This window comes from Balaenoptera physalus (genome assembly GCF_965194825.1).
Source record: "Balaenoptera physalus genome assembly, chromosome: 4".
In the NCBI taxonomy this organism is placed as follows: Eukaryota; Metazoa; Chordata; class Mammalia; order Artiodactyla; family Balaenopteridae; genus Balaenoptera; species Balaenoptera physalus.
Window position 1 is genome coordinate 73,252,287 of NC_138891.1, and position 17,076 is coordinate 73,269,362.

Sequence of the window (17,076 nt, forward strand, 5' to 3'; positions counted from 1 at the left end):
ACTATTATAGTATTCTTTTGTGCTTTTTTCCCCAAATGTCTTGTGTTAGTGACTCTTCCTTAGTCCAGTGGTCCTTAACTCTGGTCACATATACCTGGGGTGCTTTTAATAAGACTGATTCCTGGGCCCTATCTCCAAAGATTCTGACTTAATAGATCTGTGTGAGGGCCTAGGCATCAGTAACTGTTAAAAGCTCTGCCAACATAGAAAACAAACTTATGTTACCAAAGGGGAAAGCGGGGGAGGAATAAATTAGGAGTTTGAGATTACCAGATACAAACTACCATATATAAGATAGATAAACAACAAGGTCCTACTGTGCAGCACAGGGAACAATATTCGATATCCTGTAATAAACCATAATGGGAAAGAATATGAAAAAGAATATATATATCTATATCTGAATCACTTTGCTGTACACCACAAACTAACACAACATTGTAAATCAACTATACTTCAATAAAAAATAAAATTAAGAAAATAAAAGCTCTGCCAATGATTTCAAGGTGCAGGGAGGTGAGAACCACTGAGTCATTGTCTTGCTTGCCTTTGGCCATCCTGCTTGCTGCTGCTCCCTTACCTGGAAGGCCTCCCTGCCTTCTTCACCTGGTCAACTCTTGCTGGTCCTCCAGGAACACTGAAACACTGGTTGGGCTCTGTGGCCTCCTCTGTGCTCCCAGGACTGTTTGCACAATCTCTCTCTAACACATCCCCCAGTGTTCTAGTGTGTGGTTTGTCTGTCTTCCCTACAGGGCTGTATGTGGGACGGGATGTGGGCTTATTTCTTTGAAGCTCCAGCTTCCAGCACGGTGCCTGGCACAAAGTAGGAGCTTGGTAAATGTTTGTTGAATAAGTGAGGGCATGAAACTATTTGGAGGGAAAGAATCAGAAATGTGGCCAGACACGTCTGGTCCTTTTCCGTTCTCTGGGGGCCCTGAAGACACATCAGGAGAGCTTAGGATGAGTGAGTTTGGAGAGGTCTGAGGCTGCACGTGAACCTCACATTCAGAAATACACGTATTTGGTTTTTGAAAAGGTCTCCCGCACCTTGTCATAATATATGCCACAACAAATATTGAAGTCTCAGGGGTTCAGCTCCAGCTACCCCTGTGTAGCCATCACTCAGCCCGTAGCGTCTGCTCGGCTTATGAGTCAAGCTCTTTGTCCTTTACAGAGATGTTGGTTCTGTCTCAGAGGAACAAAGAAAACATTCTGACTGTGAGAGAATGGCTTTCAGGGTTTTCCTGACGCAGCCCTGGAGAGAAGACACTTTTATTTCTATCTGTTCAGTGGGGACGAGTAGAGGCACGGGTGTGTCCATGGCCTTCAATCATGAGTTTCACATAAAGACACCGCTGGCAGAGCCTCCTTGGGGTGGGTACTCTGAGGTTTTCAGGTGGGATAGTCTTATCTTTAATGAAAATAGAGAGGGATGAGGAGGAGGAAAGCTCTTTCTATTAAGAACCTACCCAATGGCACTCAAATACTATTCCAGGGACTCTGTGTGCTAATTCATCTACTCCTTACAGTAACCCCGTGAAGTAGATATTGTCTCTATATTATTTTTACCTTTGAGTCACTTTTCTTCAGTACCTACGTACTTTGTCTCCAAATATTCTCCATCCAGCCTCCTAAATATCTATTTCATCCCTTCTCTGTTTCCCCAGTGGCAATACCTTACCTCAGGCCGCCATCTAATTTGATGTGAGAAGGTTCAAGTGTCACTAAGCTCATACCATATGTCACAACCATAGTGGGAGCTGCATTTGGACTTGGGTCTTGGAGTAAAGGGACTTCCTCTGTTGAGTCAATGATTCTGAGACTTACCAAGATTCCCTTGAGGTTTCTGACTAATCCCCTTAGACTTCCTTCTGTCTCCCCCACCCCAGGCCTAAATCTTTGACCTGTTCTCATAAATCAATAATTTATTAATTTAACAAATGTTTACTGAGCACTTCGTAAGGACAGTCATTTTGCTAGGCACCAGGAAAATGAGATGTACAAGATCAAATCCCTGTCCTTGTGGACGTTGCTATTCTGGCTTCTTTCCCCTCTGAGTAGTTGCTCTGGTCACTTGTTTCTCAGCTTCCCTCACCTGGATCAGTGGCCTTTGTAGCAGAAGCTGAACATGGCCATTAACCAGACAAACTCCTGAAGACTCAGGATCTCTGCACCCTGCCGTGAAGGGCCCTGGGCAGCTCCGTTCTGCCCATCCAGGGGCTGCAAATTGTCTCCTACCTTCCCCTCCCCCAGCCATATCCACTCGAGAGATGGGCAAAGCTTAGGGACTCTTAGCATCTCAGGGCTCAGCCTTGCAGGTACCACTCTGGGTAACTTGGGACCACAGGGGACCCTAGTCTCCAGGGAAAGAAGCCTGTTGACCTGTCAGCCAGAAATCCTTTTATCTTTGGTGTCATGAACTCTCAAGTAAACATGCCTTATATACATTTTGCCCTAAATGATCCAATGTCTGCTTTCCTAGCACATTCTATGTCTTTGGACTGGGCTGCTTTGATGTAGTTAGAATAACAAAAATTTAGGAAAACAGACTCAACTTTTAAAAGAAAAATATGTGAACGAAAGCGTTGGTTCATCAAATCTGCTTCAAATAGGGAGATTTCAATCATGACCGGAAGGCCCGTGATTTTCTTAAAAGGGCCAAGGAAGGGCTCTCCTGAAGAAAGTCTGCTGGGCCTGAAGGAAGGTCCCACCTCACAACCCTAAGGGATGAACACACACACTTTGCCTTTTTTTTCTACATTTGGCCTGAGATGATCCTCAGGTTGTCATAACTATTCCAGGTTGAGAATTTCACTTCATTGAGATTTACCCTAACTCACTCAAAAGAACCCAACAGATGGTCTAAAGATTTAGGCATCGACCTAATTCACCCCCTCCCCTCTTCTCCCACTAGCCAGGGCCCAGAGCTGTGGAATTTTCCGGAAGCTGGTGCCTCCAGTTGAGGGGAAGTGACTGGATTTCCCAGGACCTTCCCACTTCAGGAGGGTTATTTGAAAAGATATCCATGGCCTGCTTAGGGAATAATTACAAGTTGTGGTGTGGGGATGTGCTTGGGCAGGGATGGCTTCAACTGAGGCCCTGAGGGACTGAGTTTGAAACAGGGGAGAAGGAAAAATTTAAAAAAACAACAACCAAAAAACAAAAACCCAAACAATGGTACAAAGGAAGCACTGTTCCCATGAACAGATGGAGTGGCGGGGTCAGCTGAGCCCAGGTCGCTGTACCAGGCCTCCCATAGCATCTGTGCTGGGTTGGGAGGAAGCACATCTCTGGTCCAGGGACAGCGTGGGCCAAGGAAACGGCCCAGGGGATAAATGGCTACATTAGGACGTCCTGCAGAGCAGAGGGATACCCTTAGGACTTTAGATTGGAAAACTGGATAAATGGAGGGGGATTTCTAGCTCTACTGTAGGAGTGCTGCAGTGTAGACTGCCAAATAGAATAATGCAAGTGGCATAGTGAACATTCTGGCTTGAAATACACAGCTTAACTGCTACCTGTTCAGATTAACCAGATAACTGCCAGATCTTCAAGTCCCACAGGGATCTGTGGACACAGGCATAGGAGGCTGCCTTTAGACTTGCAGCTGCTTCTAACATATGTGATACACGCAGACATGTGGTTATTCTGTATGCTCTTTAAGGCCTCTTCCTTTCCTGAGCGTCTAAAATTTTAGAGACCTACAGCTAAACATGTTAGGGATGAGTCATGCTGTGAATGGTCACCAGGTGGACAGCAGAGGGAAGGAAGGATTCAAGTGACCAACCTTGTCCTCCATGATACTAGACCCTACTCAGATCCCTGAGAGTGTCAGGGATGAGGGAGTTTGTAGTCTCCTCTCAATGATGTTGTAGCCAACGAAGGTTTATCCTATTTTGTCTTATTTCAATTTTGGTATCTTGACAGGCCATTACTATTTACAGCCAAGAATCAGTGAGAATCTCCATAACAGCTCAGTTAAAGAATCTTCTTCATGTTAGGGCTTCTGGAAAGAGCACAGGTCTGTGAATCAAGACAGAAGGGTTCTAGGCCCAGCTTTGTCATCAATCTGTGGCTGACTTTGGCAAGGAACTTCCTCTGCCCAGATCAAAGTTCATCCTTTCTTGCCACTAACATTCTATGACTGTGATTTGGTACCTAGTATGGGAAGAAGACAAGACCCCAGGCAGGTCAGGGGAGTCAGAAAGGGAAGTTGGGGGAAGGTTGTATTAGCTTAGGAACCATTAAAATCCTTGGATTCCTACATAACTCTGCTTGCATCTTTAAGTCCACTGGCCTCACTCTACCTCCCAAACTGTCAGCTCTGATCAGGGCCTGTGGGCTTCCTCAGAAGCACCAAGACTCACTGGGTCCCCATTTCTTTTATGCACCCACCATGGGGGTAGAGAGTCAGAGAGATAGGCTGTGAGGTGAGAAAGGAGGCCATGTGGAGAGTGCAGTTGAGGAAGATGTTTCCATTTTGAAACCATTTGCTGCAGGCCCTCCAGCCTCAGCACCAGGAGAGGACTATAGTCATGGATAAATGGCATATGCTGTTGTCTTAGATGAAACTGTTTATATGAAACAGGAAATGCAAACACAGGTTCTGTTTTACTGCACTGCATTTCTCTGATGGGGATAATAATAGTTGTGCAACCCGGAGTGTGGTTATTAAACCCATCCTATGGTCACAAAGAAGCTGTGAGAAAGCCAACAGGCACAGACTCTCAAAGGCAGGATTTGGAGATTTTGCAAATTTCAAACTATTTTCCTGATGAACTGTAGTAACCCACCACGAGACAGAAGAGATGAAGTCGAACTCCAAGTACATTTTGTCCTCACAGAGTTTGTTTTAACACCAGAAGAATTTCTTCTGTGTGTTTTTCTCATGGTCTTACCCCTATGAACTTGTTTAACACTGTCTAGTGGACACTTGGTAAATATGAAAGTCTCCAGCACAAAATAAGTGTTGAGAATGGGAACATTCCAGGATTCCATGGGTTAGTTTATTTGCAGGACCCAAATGGTCTGGTTGGTTCCTCCACCAAATTGAAGAACTGATTATTTGAGGAGGGTTTATCATAGATATATTAATTATATATCTATGTGATTGTGTGTGGCCTAGAGCTGAGGTCCTTGGACTCCAGGAGAAAGGCAGACTCTTTATGATAAGCCTCTAGTGGTCAGATCAGAACCAGCCTTGCGAAGTTAGTGAGAGCCCTGAGCTGATCTGGAGAGCATAGAACGAAGTGCCTGGCTGATTTTGGACAAGCGTTCTTTGTGGGAAAAAGAGGTCACTCTCTCATCTAGTGCAAACCAAACTTGGGACACAGACACATACATACAGCGTTCCTGCAATTCTCCCCGTCCAAGAGGACTGCTCCTTTCCCTTCCACATGCTTCTCAGGCAGCCAGTTCCCCTTTGCTGACTCTCCCTCTGTCTCCAGCCTTCACTCCCTTCCCAAGACTGCCCTTGATGCTCATTTCACCCACTTTTGCCTGGATACAAATGATGGGAGATGGCAGTGAGCTTGTCCTCAGTCCAAGCCTTCACTCCTCAGGAGGGCCCTGGGCCTAGCTTAGCTGGAGCACCCAACCTGGGGATAAAATAAGGAAGAAGTCTGAGAGAAGAGGAGAAGCAGAGGAAGACCAGGGCTGTGACCTGGGGACAGAAGTGAGTTTTCCTCTTATTGACTCACCTCTACCAAGAGTTAGGGCAGGAGGAAACATAAAATTTAGCTCTCCAAAGTCTAGAATGATCTTAATCTTCCATATCCACTTTACTGAGGACACGTCTAGTGATTTGTTTGGAGATATTTGGGTGAAGAAACTTTGATACTTTTTTATTGTCAATGGGTTTTAACCTGCTATGAAAATAGGGATGAATCATAAAACTTGGTCCTCAAATATGCCCTGGTTATAATTTTTTTTTAAATAAATTTATTTTATTTTTGGCTGCTTGGGTCTTTGTTGCTGCACACGGACTTCTCATTGCGATGGCTTCTCTTCTTGCAGAGCACGGGCTCTAGGTGTGTTGGCTTCAGTAGTTGTGGTACGTGGGCTCAGTGGTTGTGGCTCGCAGGCTCTAGAGCACAGGCTCAGTAGTTGTGGTACACGGGCTTAGCTGCTCCGCGGCATGTGGGATCTTCCTGGACCAGGGCTCGATCCCATGTCCCCCGCATTGGCAGGCAGATTCTTAACCACTGCGCCACCAGGGAAGCCCATGCCCTGGCTTTAACTTAAAGCCAAATATTCAGTTTAGTTTTCTTTTCTGTTGTTTCATTTTTTTTTTTGCATTATACTGCTTATTAGATCCATGACACAGTGGTAACCACATTTTTCATGTCCACTGACACCATTTATTGATATCTTTTCTTTTCTTTTTCTTAGAACATCTTAAAATTTTAATCCTTTCTTTACAGGTTACTTAGACCACTTTTGATTATGAAAACTGTAGAAAATTAGTAACTGCCGCAAGCGGATGCTGGGTGGTGGCACATGTCAATTTTCCACGGAGTCCTGCTTTTTGGGATATGTGAATGCACTGCTCAGGGTCTCTGCTCACACGCTGGAATCAGTTGTGGCAGATTTTAGTCCACAGGTCGCTTTTCCCCATATTTCTCTGTAAACTCTTCAACGTTCTTACAGAATCTTTTACTGTCCTTGTGCTGGGGGGTTCATTTGGTTGGTTTTGGTTGCTGGCTTCCAGTTTTCAGCACTAATTACCAGCAGACAGACCTGCCCTTTTTCATCCATGTTCCGGGTGATAGATCTTCGATTTAAATGTGATCTTTGGTAGCTTGAATGGGTAGTCTGCTGGAAAGTTGATTTCGATTCTGAAGGCCCCCTTATCAATATAGAGGGTTGTCAGGAACCATAAGCCCTTGCCAGGTCAACAAATTAGCTTCATCAACCTAGATGTAAAGGAAGTTTTTCATCTCACATTTGAGGATGTTTTCAAGCCCCTTCATCAGCCTCCTGCTGGCTGCCATCTTGAATCTGGTGCTGCTGCTGGCACCTTGACATCTTTTCTTTTATATTTAGGTCTGTAATTCTGCAGATACCACACATAATAAATGGAAAGTTATCTCATTTTCTTTATTGCGTTTTTGTGGACAAATAGAGGGTCTTTTAGTTTATATCAGGTATAAAGATCAAAGAAAGTCTAATTTAAGTTGAAAACCAACAACATTTGGCTGATCATAAACTTTCCCAGGGTGCTACATCTAGAAGAAATTCAGTACCAAGTACAAGTACCATATTGTTGCTATATCACAGGTATCTCACATATCAATGATATTGTAGCTTAGAAGCAGCATCTACACTTTAAGTTGCTCATGCTGAGATGTCAGATGCTGCTGGCAATATTTATTTTGAAAACATGCAAACAATAGTTCTCTTTTTCATTGCTCCAGTTACCTAGTTATAGTACTTAAAAGTACTTTTGTACTGTTTTGTGTGTATGATTATAGAAGTAATTCAAGTTCAAAAAAAGTGGAAAACACAGGAAAATACAAAGAAGAAAAGCATATGAAAGCCAGTAATTCCACCAGCCAGAGAGAACCATGGTTACCATTTGGTATTTCTGATATATAGGGATAGGGTTGTAGAAGAGTTATAGAGAGGAGGCATGTATCTTTTGAAACAAAAATGAGATCATATGAGGGGCAGGGAGACAAAAAGGCGAAAGTGATGCTCCAATTGCATCAGAGTTCATGTGTATCTCTTCCGGCAGAGACCTTCCAACAGAGAAGTGGAATATTTGAGCTAAACCTTGAGCCCTCCCAGGACTAAGTTCTAGGAGTCTGCCTCAGGGTATAGCCTGGTTGTAATTGAATAACTCTGGCCCTGGGGTATCCGTGGCCTGCCAGGTTTCACAGCAGGTCAAGGCCACTTCTAGGATTTACTCTGCTTTGTAGCTTCCCACCTGGACCTGGAGAAAGCTGTGAATAAAATGTTTCTAACTCACTTTTCCTCTCCCCTCTCATCCCCCTTAGCCAGGATTCTTGGCTCTTAGTAGCCAAGCTTCTCTATAACTGACATATTATTTATGATATTTGCTCCACTGTCACTACAACGATTTTATATTTTGCTCTCTTGAGATATGTTGTAAGAGAAGGAAATATGGTTTTGCCTTTGTTTCACGTCATGCCCATTTATGCTAAATGTATAAAATGGCTCCTCATGCATTTCCCACACCCTGTGCCAAAGAAAAATTTTCATTCAGTTGTGTCTTCTAGTGACTCCACACAAGTCCTTTTGACTTTGGGCCAGAACCATTCAATATTCGTTCCACAAAATTTTCTTAAGCACCCACATGGGCTGGGTACCATTCCATGTACTGGGGATTCAGCAATGAATGAAACCTGCAAAAATCCCATCCCTCACAGAGTGCTCATTCTGGTGAGACCAGATGGCCAAATGCCTCTTGCTGCCATGCCAGCTCATTCAATCATTCATTTGTTCAAGCATTCATTCATTCAAGCAGTCCTTCAACAAACAGTGAGTGCCTACTATAGTGGCTTTGTAATGTGTTAACTTGGCTAGGCTACATTACACTTTCCTTTCCTTCATGTTTTTGGGTAGGGTGGGCCACCAGAGGGATTCTCATGTGAGATTTGGAGGGTGGAAGTGAAGCAGCAGTCATTTTGTAGCTCACACATAGGGTCGTGTATCTGCTGGCCCACCTCCTTTGCATGAAGCAGTGACCAGGCCCATATCTGCCCTCACCTCCCCTAGGTCCTCCCTCAGCTTCCCTGACCCCTGGGCAGCTGTGGGCATTTACACCCACGATGACAGGTGCCTTTGTTTGACCCGTCAGCTCTGTTAGCTCCTATGTACTCTGCTCCACTCTCTAAAGACTCAATCCTGACAAAGCTGGCATTACCACTTACCCTCCACTCTACTTCACCCTGCATTTCACTTTTAATTAGCTAAGGAAATTTATTTAAATTTGTTAAACTTATTTAAAATTAATTAGCTAAGTGATATATCACTTATTATGTACATTCTACTTTATTTATCCATTCAACAAATGTTCTAACAAGATTCTCCTACATGGCAGGCACTCTGCTAGGTGCTGGGAGTACATTGGAGAGCAGAACAGATGTGGTCTCTGCCCTCATGGAGCTTACAGCCCAGCAGGGGAGGACAGACCAAAAATTCAAGTAAACAAACAAAACTTGATTTTAAAAATGAGTGGGGCTGTATAAATAGAGAAAGGTGAGCCAGGGTGGACAGGAGGGTAGGACCTATTCCAGATAAGGTAGATGGGGAAGGCCTTTGTATCCAAATGCATTTTTGAATATTAGAAAGTCAAAAGGATATGGACCCATCAAGAAAGCAGTTTTTGTTAGAAGTGTTCATCCATTTGAAAAATACTCCACAGTGGTTAAATTTCTTAAGAAGAAATATGAGTAGAGATGGAAAGCTAGCAGTTTGAGAGACCCAGGTTCAGGAGGAAAGAGACAGTCATACAAGTTCACTGCGAGAACAGGAGATGGTGAGTCATCTTTTTCTTTCCTTTTGATCTGATGTTGAAAGGGAGAAATATATGGAAAGCAAGTCCTTCATTCTAACAGGGACGATTTACTAAGAATGAGTTATTGAGAGTGAGTCCGGGCTGTGTCATCAAAAACCTCTCCATTAAGATGGGAGTCAGGGGAAGGGATGGGACACAAGGTGGACCCTGAGAGAATATGCAGCACATGCTTGCGACAAACAACTGGGGTGTGTGTGTGTGTGTGTATGTGTGTGTGTGATATGCACTTTTTCCTTCACAGAAAATCTTCTAGATTAGTCCATTCTGGGGAAACAAGTGGGGTGATGGCTCTGCATTTCCTTTGACGCTGCCCAGGAACCCAGGAGGAAGCCACTCAGACTGGTTGTGAACACTAGGTATTACCTGAGTTGGAAATGCTCCCCAGTTAGAGTCAGTTCCCTGGTCAGGGGTTCCCAGTGATCCTGGAATAAGTCACATCTGTCACCAGAGGGTAAGGGTCATGAGTTTAATCCTCTTGTGTTCCCTCAGCGTGCTAAGCAATGTGCTATGCCCCTAGCAGGAGAATCGGTACTTATTGATGCCTTTATACAAAAGCTTCCCACCTGAGCCAAGTCAACTTTTAAAGCTTTTAGGGACTTCCTTGGTGGTGCAGTGGTTAAGAATCCGCCTGCCAATGCAGGGGACACGGGTTCGAGCCCTGGTCCGGGAAGATCTCACATGCCGCGGAGCAACTAAGCCCATGCGCTACAACTATTGAGCCTGCGCTCTAGAGCCCGTGAGCCAAACTACTGAGCCCGTGCGCCACAACTACTGAAGCCCGCGTGCCTAGAGCCCGTGCTCCGCAACAAGAGAAGCCACCGCAATGAGAAGCCTGCGCACCGCAACGAAGAGTAGCCCCTGCTCGCCGCAACTAGAGAAAGGCCGTGCGCAGCAACAAAGACCCAACACAGCCAAAAATAAATAAATAAATAAATTTTAGGGGAAAAAAAAGGCTTTTAAAGGTTTGGGCCTGAAGCGTGGACTCAGGACACAGAGACCCCAGCAGGGAACTAGTGGTCTTCTAATGTTTCTCATGATGTTTCCAGGTCAAGTTACTGGTTTTGGATCCAGAGGAATGAGGCTCCTCATGTTTGGAATTCTACGGAGGAGAGGAAGAACTCAAACAAAAAGCTAGGAGAGGAGCCAATGTGACGAGGAAGAGATTAAAGCCCCTTTCTTCTCAAACGAGGACATTGCTTTCAAAACAAGGATGAACACTGTGTAGGGAAATTTCAAGTTCTTCTTAGTGTTTTGCTCTCAGGGCAATTTTAGTAAATAAAACCCCACTGTTATTCATTGGATTTTCCAGATTTGCTTTAAGCTCCTTTAGCTTGGTGGTGGCAGGCTGATAGGTTATAAAGAAAACACAGGAAGAGAAATCCAGGTTAAAATATTTGTTTAAAAGTTAGTGCCTTTGAGGTTACCATTTGATTCAGCCTCTGCATATCTTTCCATATACTCTATTATTTCTGAACTCACTTTACTTATATGTCCTCAAAATACCCATGAATATCCACTCCTTCCTAGATGGCATTAAATTTCATTTTAGATTTTAAAAAAGAAAGAAAGTGCCTTGTCCTGGAATCTGACATTTTCTTCATGGGTCAGAATATCCAGAGTTTCTGTGGTTCATCAACACCAGGGAGACTAAGCACCAAACATTTCACAGATTTCTGTTACAAAGATTTTTACAAACATGGACCGGTGCAAAGGCTCAGTTATCACCTCTAAAGACAATGGTGTTCCTCAGCCTTACTGTCTGGCCCTGATTAGCAAAGACATAAATAGTATAGCCTCTGGTGTGACCTTGTCACAAAATTCACTTACCTTGACTATTAGTGGCCTTTGCCTGACATAAAGCAAATGACCTGTCATTGATCAAGTGAACAAAAGAAATCATAAAAATTCAAGCAAAAGGGGAAAAATATATGCACATATAAGTTTTAACCCAAGGTCACCCAGCCTAAAGCTCTCAGCCAGAAAATGTGTCACCATCTTTCCTCCCACAAGGCATTACTGGGTGGAAAACACATAAGCATCATCAGTAGAGTCTGCCCTGGGATAGCCGTCTCACAGTTCTGATAGAGGAACAACAGCCTGAGACCCCATCTCCAGCACCAGGCATGCCTGTGACCTGGCTTCCATCTTGCACTCAGAGGCCAAGGCCTGGATTCATCACCCCTCGCTGCAGCAGGAGCTCAAGGAGGTTCTGCTCAAAATTCAATGCTTATTGCTTGAAGCACTTTTAAAGTCCTTTGTTATCCAAAGCCTTTCCCTTGAGCCTTGGAGAGGATTACAAAGTAATGCTTTCTTCCTTCAGCTTATTTCTTAGGAAATTGCTTTCAGACCTGCCAAAGTCACAAAGAGATGCAGGATTTCATTGGTGTCTTCAGACATGGAACATTTGGTCATCCCTCATGATTTTTTTCACTCCTATTTCCTGAAGAGAAAACAGAAGATCTGGGAAAGAGGGGCTACCTGCCTCTGGTCTCTTGGCTGCCCTGGTAGGAAGAGTCCAAGTGACAGTTCCAGGAATGAGGCTGGGACTGTGAACAGATCCATACCTGTTGCTTACACCTTCTCATTTCACAGTGTGTGGCCCGCTGTCAGGTGAGGGCCACACTCCTTCTGTCCAGGTGCTTTGCCTTCACCTTGTTTTGTTACCACATTTTCCCTTATTTTCTGCCTTTCTTCCATCCATATATCATAAATCCATTCACTATCCATCCATCCACCCACTGATCCATCCATCCATCCATCCATCCATCTATCCATCTATCCTTTTACCCATTCTTCCCAAACTGATGACTTCCTATGTGCCAGGCTTTGTGCTAGACGCTGACTCTGAAGAGGAGTGAGAATGATTCCTGCCCCCAGTCTTGTGGGAGAGGCATATGTAAATATGTTATACATATTTAGCATATGTAAATAACTCTAATATGGTGCAGAGATTGAGGTATGCATAATACCAAGGGACTGCCTGCATTCAAAGGAGAAGCATTACCTCCAGCTGTCACCTCCTGAGGTGGACTTTCTGTCAAAATGGCCCCTCTGATCCCACCTCCTGGTGTTCACGCCCTTGTGTGATCCCCTCCCTTTGAGTGTGGGTAGAACTTATGACTTGCTTGATTCTACCATAAGACAAAGGTGACAGGATGTGGGTGACTATGTGTATGTAATTACATTATTCTGTTACATAAAGTTGTAGTGCCCATCTTGCTGGAGTTTCTGTCTCCCTTGCTATAGCTTTGAGGAAGCAAGTGACCACGTTGGGGAATCCCACATGCCAAGAAACTGCAGAAGGGCTTAAGGAGCTAAGAACAGCCTCTGGCCAACAGCCAACAAGAAACTGAAGCTCTGTGTCATGTAGCCTCAGGAACTGGGCTCTGCCAACAACCTGAGGGAACTTTGGAAGTGGACCCTTCCTCAGCAGAGCCTCAGGTTAGACTCAGGCCCAGCTGACACCCTTTTCTTTTTTTAAATTGAAGGATAGTTGATTTACAATGTTGTGTTAATTTCTGCCGTACAGCAAAGTGTCTCAGTTATACCAGCTGACACCTTGATTACAGTTTTAAAAGACCCTAAACAGCAGATCCAGATAAGCTTTGCTGGGATTCCTGACGCACAGCAACTGTGAGATAAAACACGTGTGTTGTTTTAAACCCCTAAGTTTGTGGTAATTTGTTATGCAACACTAGAAAACTATCATACCTCCTGAGGAGCAGCTATCAGAAATGTAAAGTTCTGGGAAGGGGCTGACAGCTGGGGGAATGTCTCCAGCTCCCATGTTCATCCATTCAGCAAATATTTATCGAGCATTTATGATGCACGATGCACTGGTTTAGATACATTAGTAAACAGAAGAAAATCCTTGGGACTTCCCTGGTGGCGCAATGGTTGGGAATCCGCCTGCCAATGCAGGGGACACGGGTTCGAGCCCTAGTCAGGGAAGATCCCACATGCCGCGGAGCAACTGGGCCCGCGAGCCACAACTACTGAGCCTGCACTCTGGAGCCCGTGAGCCACAACTACTGAGCCCATATGCCACAACTGCTGAAGCCCACGTGCCTGGAGCCGGTGCTCTGCAACAAGAGAGGCCACCGCAGTGAGAAGCCCGTACACCATGACGAGGAGTGGCCCCAGCTCACCGCCACTAGAGAAGGCCCACGTGCACCAGCGAAGACCCAGTGCAGCCAGAAATAAATTACTTAATTTAAAAAAAAAAAAGAAAGGAAATCCCTGCTCTCACGGAGCTTATATTCTAGTCAAAGAATAAAAACATTAAATTAATAAACAAATTGTATATAACATGTTATTTGGTGATGAGTACTACAGAAAAGATAGAGGGGCTGGGGATGCCAGGGGGTGGGTTGAAGTTTTTCATAGGGTTATTGGGGTAGGCCTCACTGAAAGGGCAAAAGCTTGAAAGAGGGGAGGAAATATTACACAAGAAACTCCAGGGGGCTTCCCTGGTGGCGCAGTGGTTAAGAATTCACCTGCCAATGCAGGGGACACGGGTTTGAGCCCTGGTCCAGGAAGATCCCACATGACGTGGAGCAACTAAGCCCGTGTGCCACAACTACTTAGCCTGCGCTCTAGAGCCCACGAGCTACAACTACTGAGCCCACGTGCCACAACTATTGAAGCCTGCGCACCTAGAGCCTGTGCTCCGCAACGAGAGGCCACCGCAATGAGAAGCCTGCGCACTGCAACGAAGAGCAGCCCCCGCTCGCCGCAACTAGAGAAAGCCCGCGGGCAGAAATGAAGACCCAACGCAGCCAAAAATAAATAAATAAATAAATAAATAAATAAATAAATAAATAAATCTTTTAAAAATAAAAATAAAATAGAAACTCCAGGCATCCTCCACGTGTACAACTTCAAGCACGGATTCAAGGTCTAATCCTGCCCTGGGGGTTCATGCAGGTCATAACTGCCCTTTTCAACCTCCTTTCCCACCTCTACTCCTCCATGCCCAGGTCCACCCTGCATCTTCACCTCCCAACCCTCTGCCATTCCCCAAACCCACCTACCAAGAATCGTCACTCCTCATTCTGTTCCCACAACAAAATGCTTCTCCTCCCTGTTCACCTCAGTGGTCACCTCCCCCCAAAGCCTCCCCCGGTGCTCCCACCACCCCCTCAGCACAAAGTGCGCCCCTCCTCCACGTTCCCTCCAGCTTTGCTTGTGACTTATTGTGAGCTTTCTACTTTCCACACTTGTTACAGCTGGTGGCCTTTGTCACTTGGAGAGACTGTGGAATGCAGGGACCTGGACTTGTTATCACTGAGTTTCCAGGCTCTGGCATATTATAGGTGGGATTTGTTGAAAAAAAAAAATTAGTTGGAGATCAGTCCTCTGTGGGTTTTTTTCTCTCTCTTTCTGTCTACCTCTCGCCCGACTCCCTCACTATCTGTCTTTCTCTGCACACCTCTTTCTGCATTTCTAAGTGTCTTTTTCTGTTTCTCAGTCTGTCTTGGTTTCTCTCTCACACACATGTAGACACATGCACATGGACACTCGCACAATCATTATGCAGAAGTTTCTTTTGAGCATCTTGTTTTCCCACGGCACCAGGGGGACAGGTGGGAAGGAAATGAGAGTGGGACGGGGTAGGATTGGGGTGGAGGAGGAACCTTTACTTCAAGGAAAAACCTGAAGTATACAACTGGCCACTCTTAAATATAGGTTAAAACAACCACATTATTACAGACACATCCACCTATGGAGGAAACTCATTCCTCTTATCTTCACATCACCCAGGGTTTCTCAACAGTGGCACTATTGATTTTTTGGATCAGATAATTCGAATATGGAGCATGTCCTGTGGCTTGTAGGATGTTTAGCAGCATCTCTGGCCTCTGACCGCCAGTAGCAGCCCCCAGTCATGACAATCAAAAATACCTCAAGATGTTGCCAGCTGTCCTTCGGGGGCAACCCCTTCCCCCTTCCTCCATTGAGAACTGCTGATGTAGCCCTTTTCTCTGATGGCACTCGTGCAATCTCTCAGGCAGCCTCCTAAGCATGTCATTTCTACAAGGTGCAATAGAACAGCAACCTGAGCCTGTTCTCATCCTTCCCTAAGCCCTGGGTCTGGCCCTCTGGGATCCAGCACTGACCCTGTGGGGGCCTCTGGTAGCTTACAGGGCACCTTTGTGCTGCCCCTTTTGGGAAGAGCCATCCCCAAGTCAGGACACTCAGCTTGGATTTCAGTCCCCATTCATAAGCTCTACTGGCCCTTTATGTGCGGTGCACCAACTGCACAACTGTATGCTGTGGCCCTGTACAAACATTACCCTTCTGCTACTAAACACTGGGGTGGCTGCCAATGAGTTATTCTTCTGAAAACAGGACCTTTTCTTCTTGAATGTATCCATAGCTGAGGTGATGTGCATCAATGGGGGTGAGGTGTAGAGACGCACATTTTTTGCTTCTCAAAGCACCAGATTTTCCTTGCTAAATGTAGTACATCGAGTAGTAAAATGTGGCCACCTGTGCAGGAGATGAGATCAGACTAGAAGGAGAAGGAGACTATACTGTGGGTAGAACTCAGAGAATATCCAGGATGAAAATACAGTCTACAGATGACCAGAGAAAATGATGACCCACACTTGCAAAACAGTTTCTGAGATGATGTGCGACAGGATCCCAGGGACTCTGAAAGGGAAATCTGACTACACTTTTGACCTTACAAGAATCTACCCCTAGAGGGTTTATGTAGCTTGATCCTGACACTGCTTAACTTGTGCAGTCAGCCTGCAGTGGTCTAAGCACTGGCATTTTAGTATAATACCTAAAATGTTGTTTATAATTGTTAAAGTATGTAGAGGAGGTTTATATCATTTTTTATTTGGCTTGTTACTGAGAGAGTATTTGGACAGAGTATTATTCGTTTTCCAAATTCTACTTTTGAGCCTACTTCTTCCACAGCATAGGCCTGACCTGCCTCACAGAATTGCACACATGTGCAAGACAGAGCCTTGGACTCTAAAACAGATAATTCATGCAGCCACGTCTGTCTTTCCCAGAGAGGAGAAAGACAGAATAATGATGACTTTCCAATGTTATTAGCAAGGAGCAAACATCTTGAGAAAGGAATGGTTTCCCTTCTTGAGTACAGAGCCCCAAATATGATGTCTAAAAAGTCTGGCTGTTGCATTACTTGTTGCAATTAAAAAGAAAACAAACACTGTAGGAGCAAAAGCCCTACTGATGGAGGCTTCCTCCTGAAATTCAGGCACCTGCTTGTTCATGATACCACTCACCATGTAAACCAATGACTGGGGGAAAGAATTAGTTTGCCTCTGATTACGTCTGATTGCCATCAGTGATGACAATAAACAAGGCAGAAGGACCAAATGATACTTGTGGGAAGCTCAAAAAAGGGCCTGGGAAACACTTTCAATTGAGGATACACAAGAGAAGAAAATCAACTGGGAGTCACATAGATAAAAGGCACACTGACTTAATTCAGTCATCAGAACAGTACAAAGTAAAATAACAAAGAAATATCATTTTTTACCTATTAGACTGGC

At 44.8% G+C, this 17,076-nt stretch overlaps 1 protein-coding gene and 1 pseudogene across 4 annotated transcripts in view; both read right to left on the minus strand.

The window, feature by feature from the left end:
• Nucleotides 1–17,076, minus strand: part of APOD (apolipoprotein D) — a 71,038-nt gene that overhangs the window by 22,519 nt on the left and 31,443 nt on the right. The gene's annotated exons all lie outside the window — the stretch shown is intronic.
• The window catches only part of LOC309659219 (ubiquitin-conjugating enzyme E2 L3 pseudogene), a 36,328-nt pseudogene continuing 25,481 nt past the window's right edge, over nt 6,230–17,076 (minus strand). The window contains exon 2 of the transcript XR_014268365.1: nt 6,230–7,054. The product of XR_014268365.1 is annotated as a ubiquitin-conjugating enzyme E2 L3 pseudogene (transcript). The remainder of the gene's footprint in view (nt 7,055–17,076) is intronic.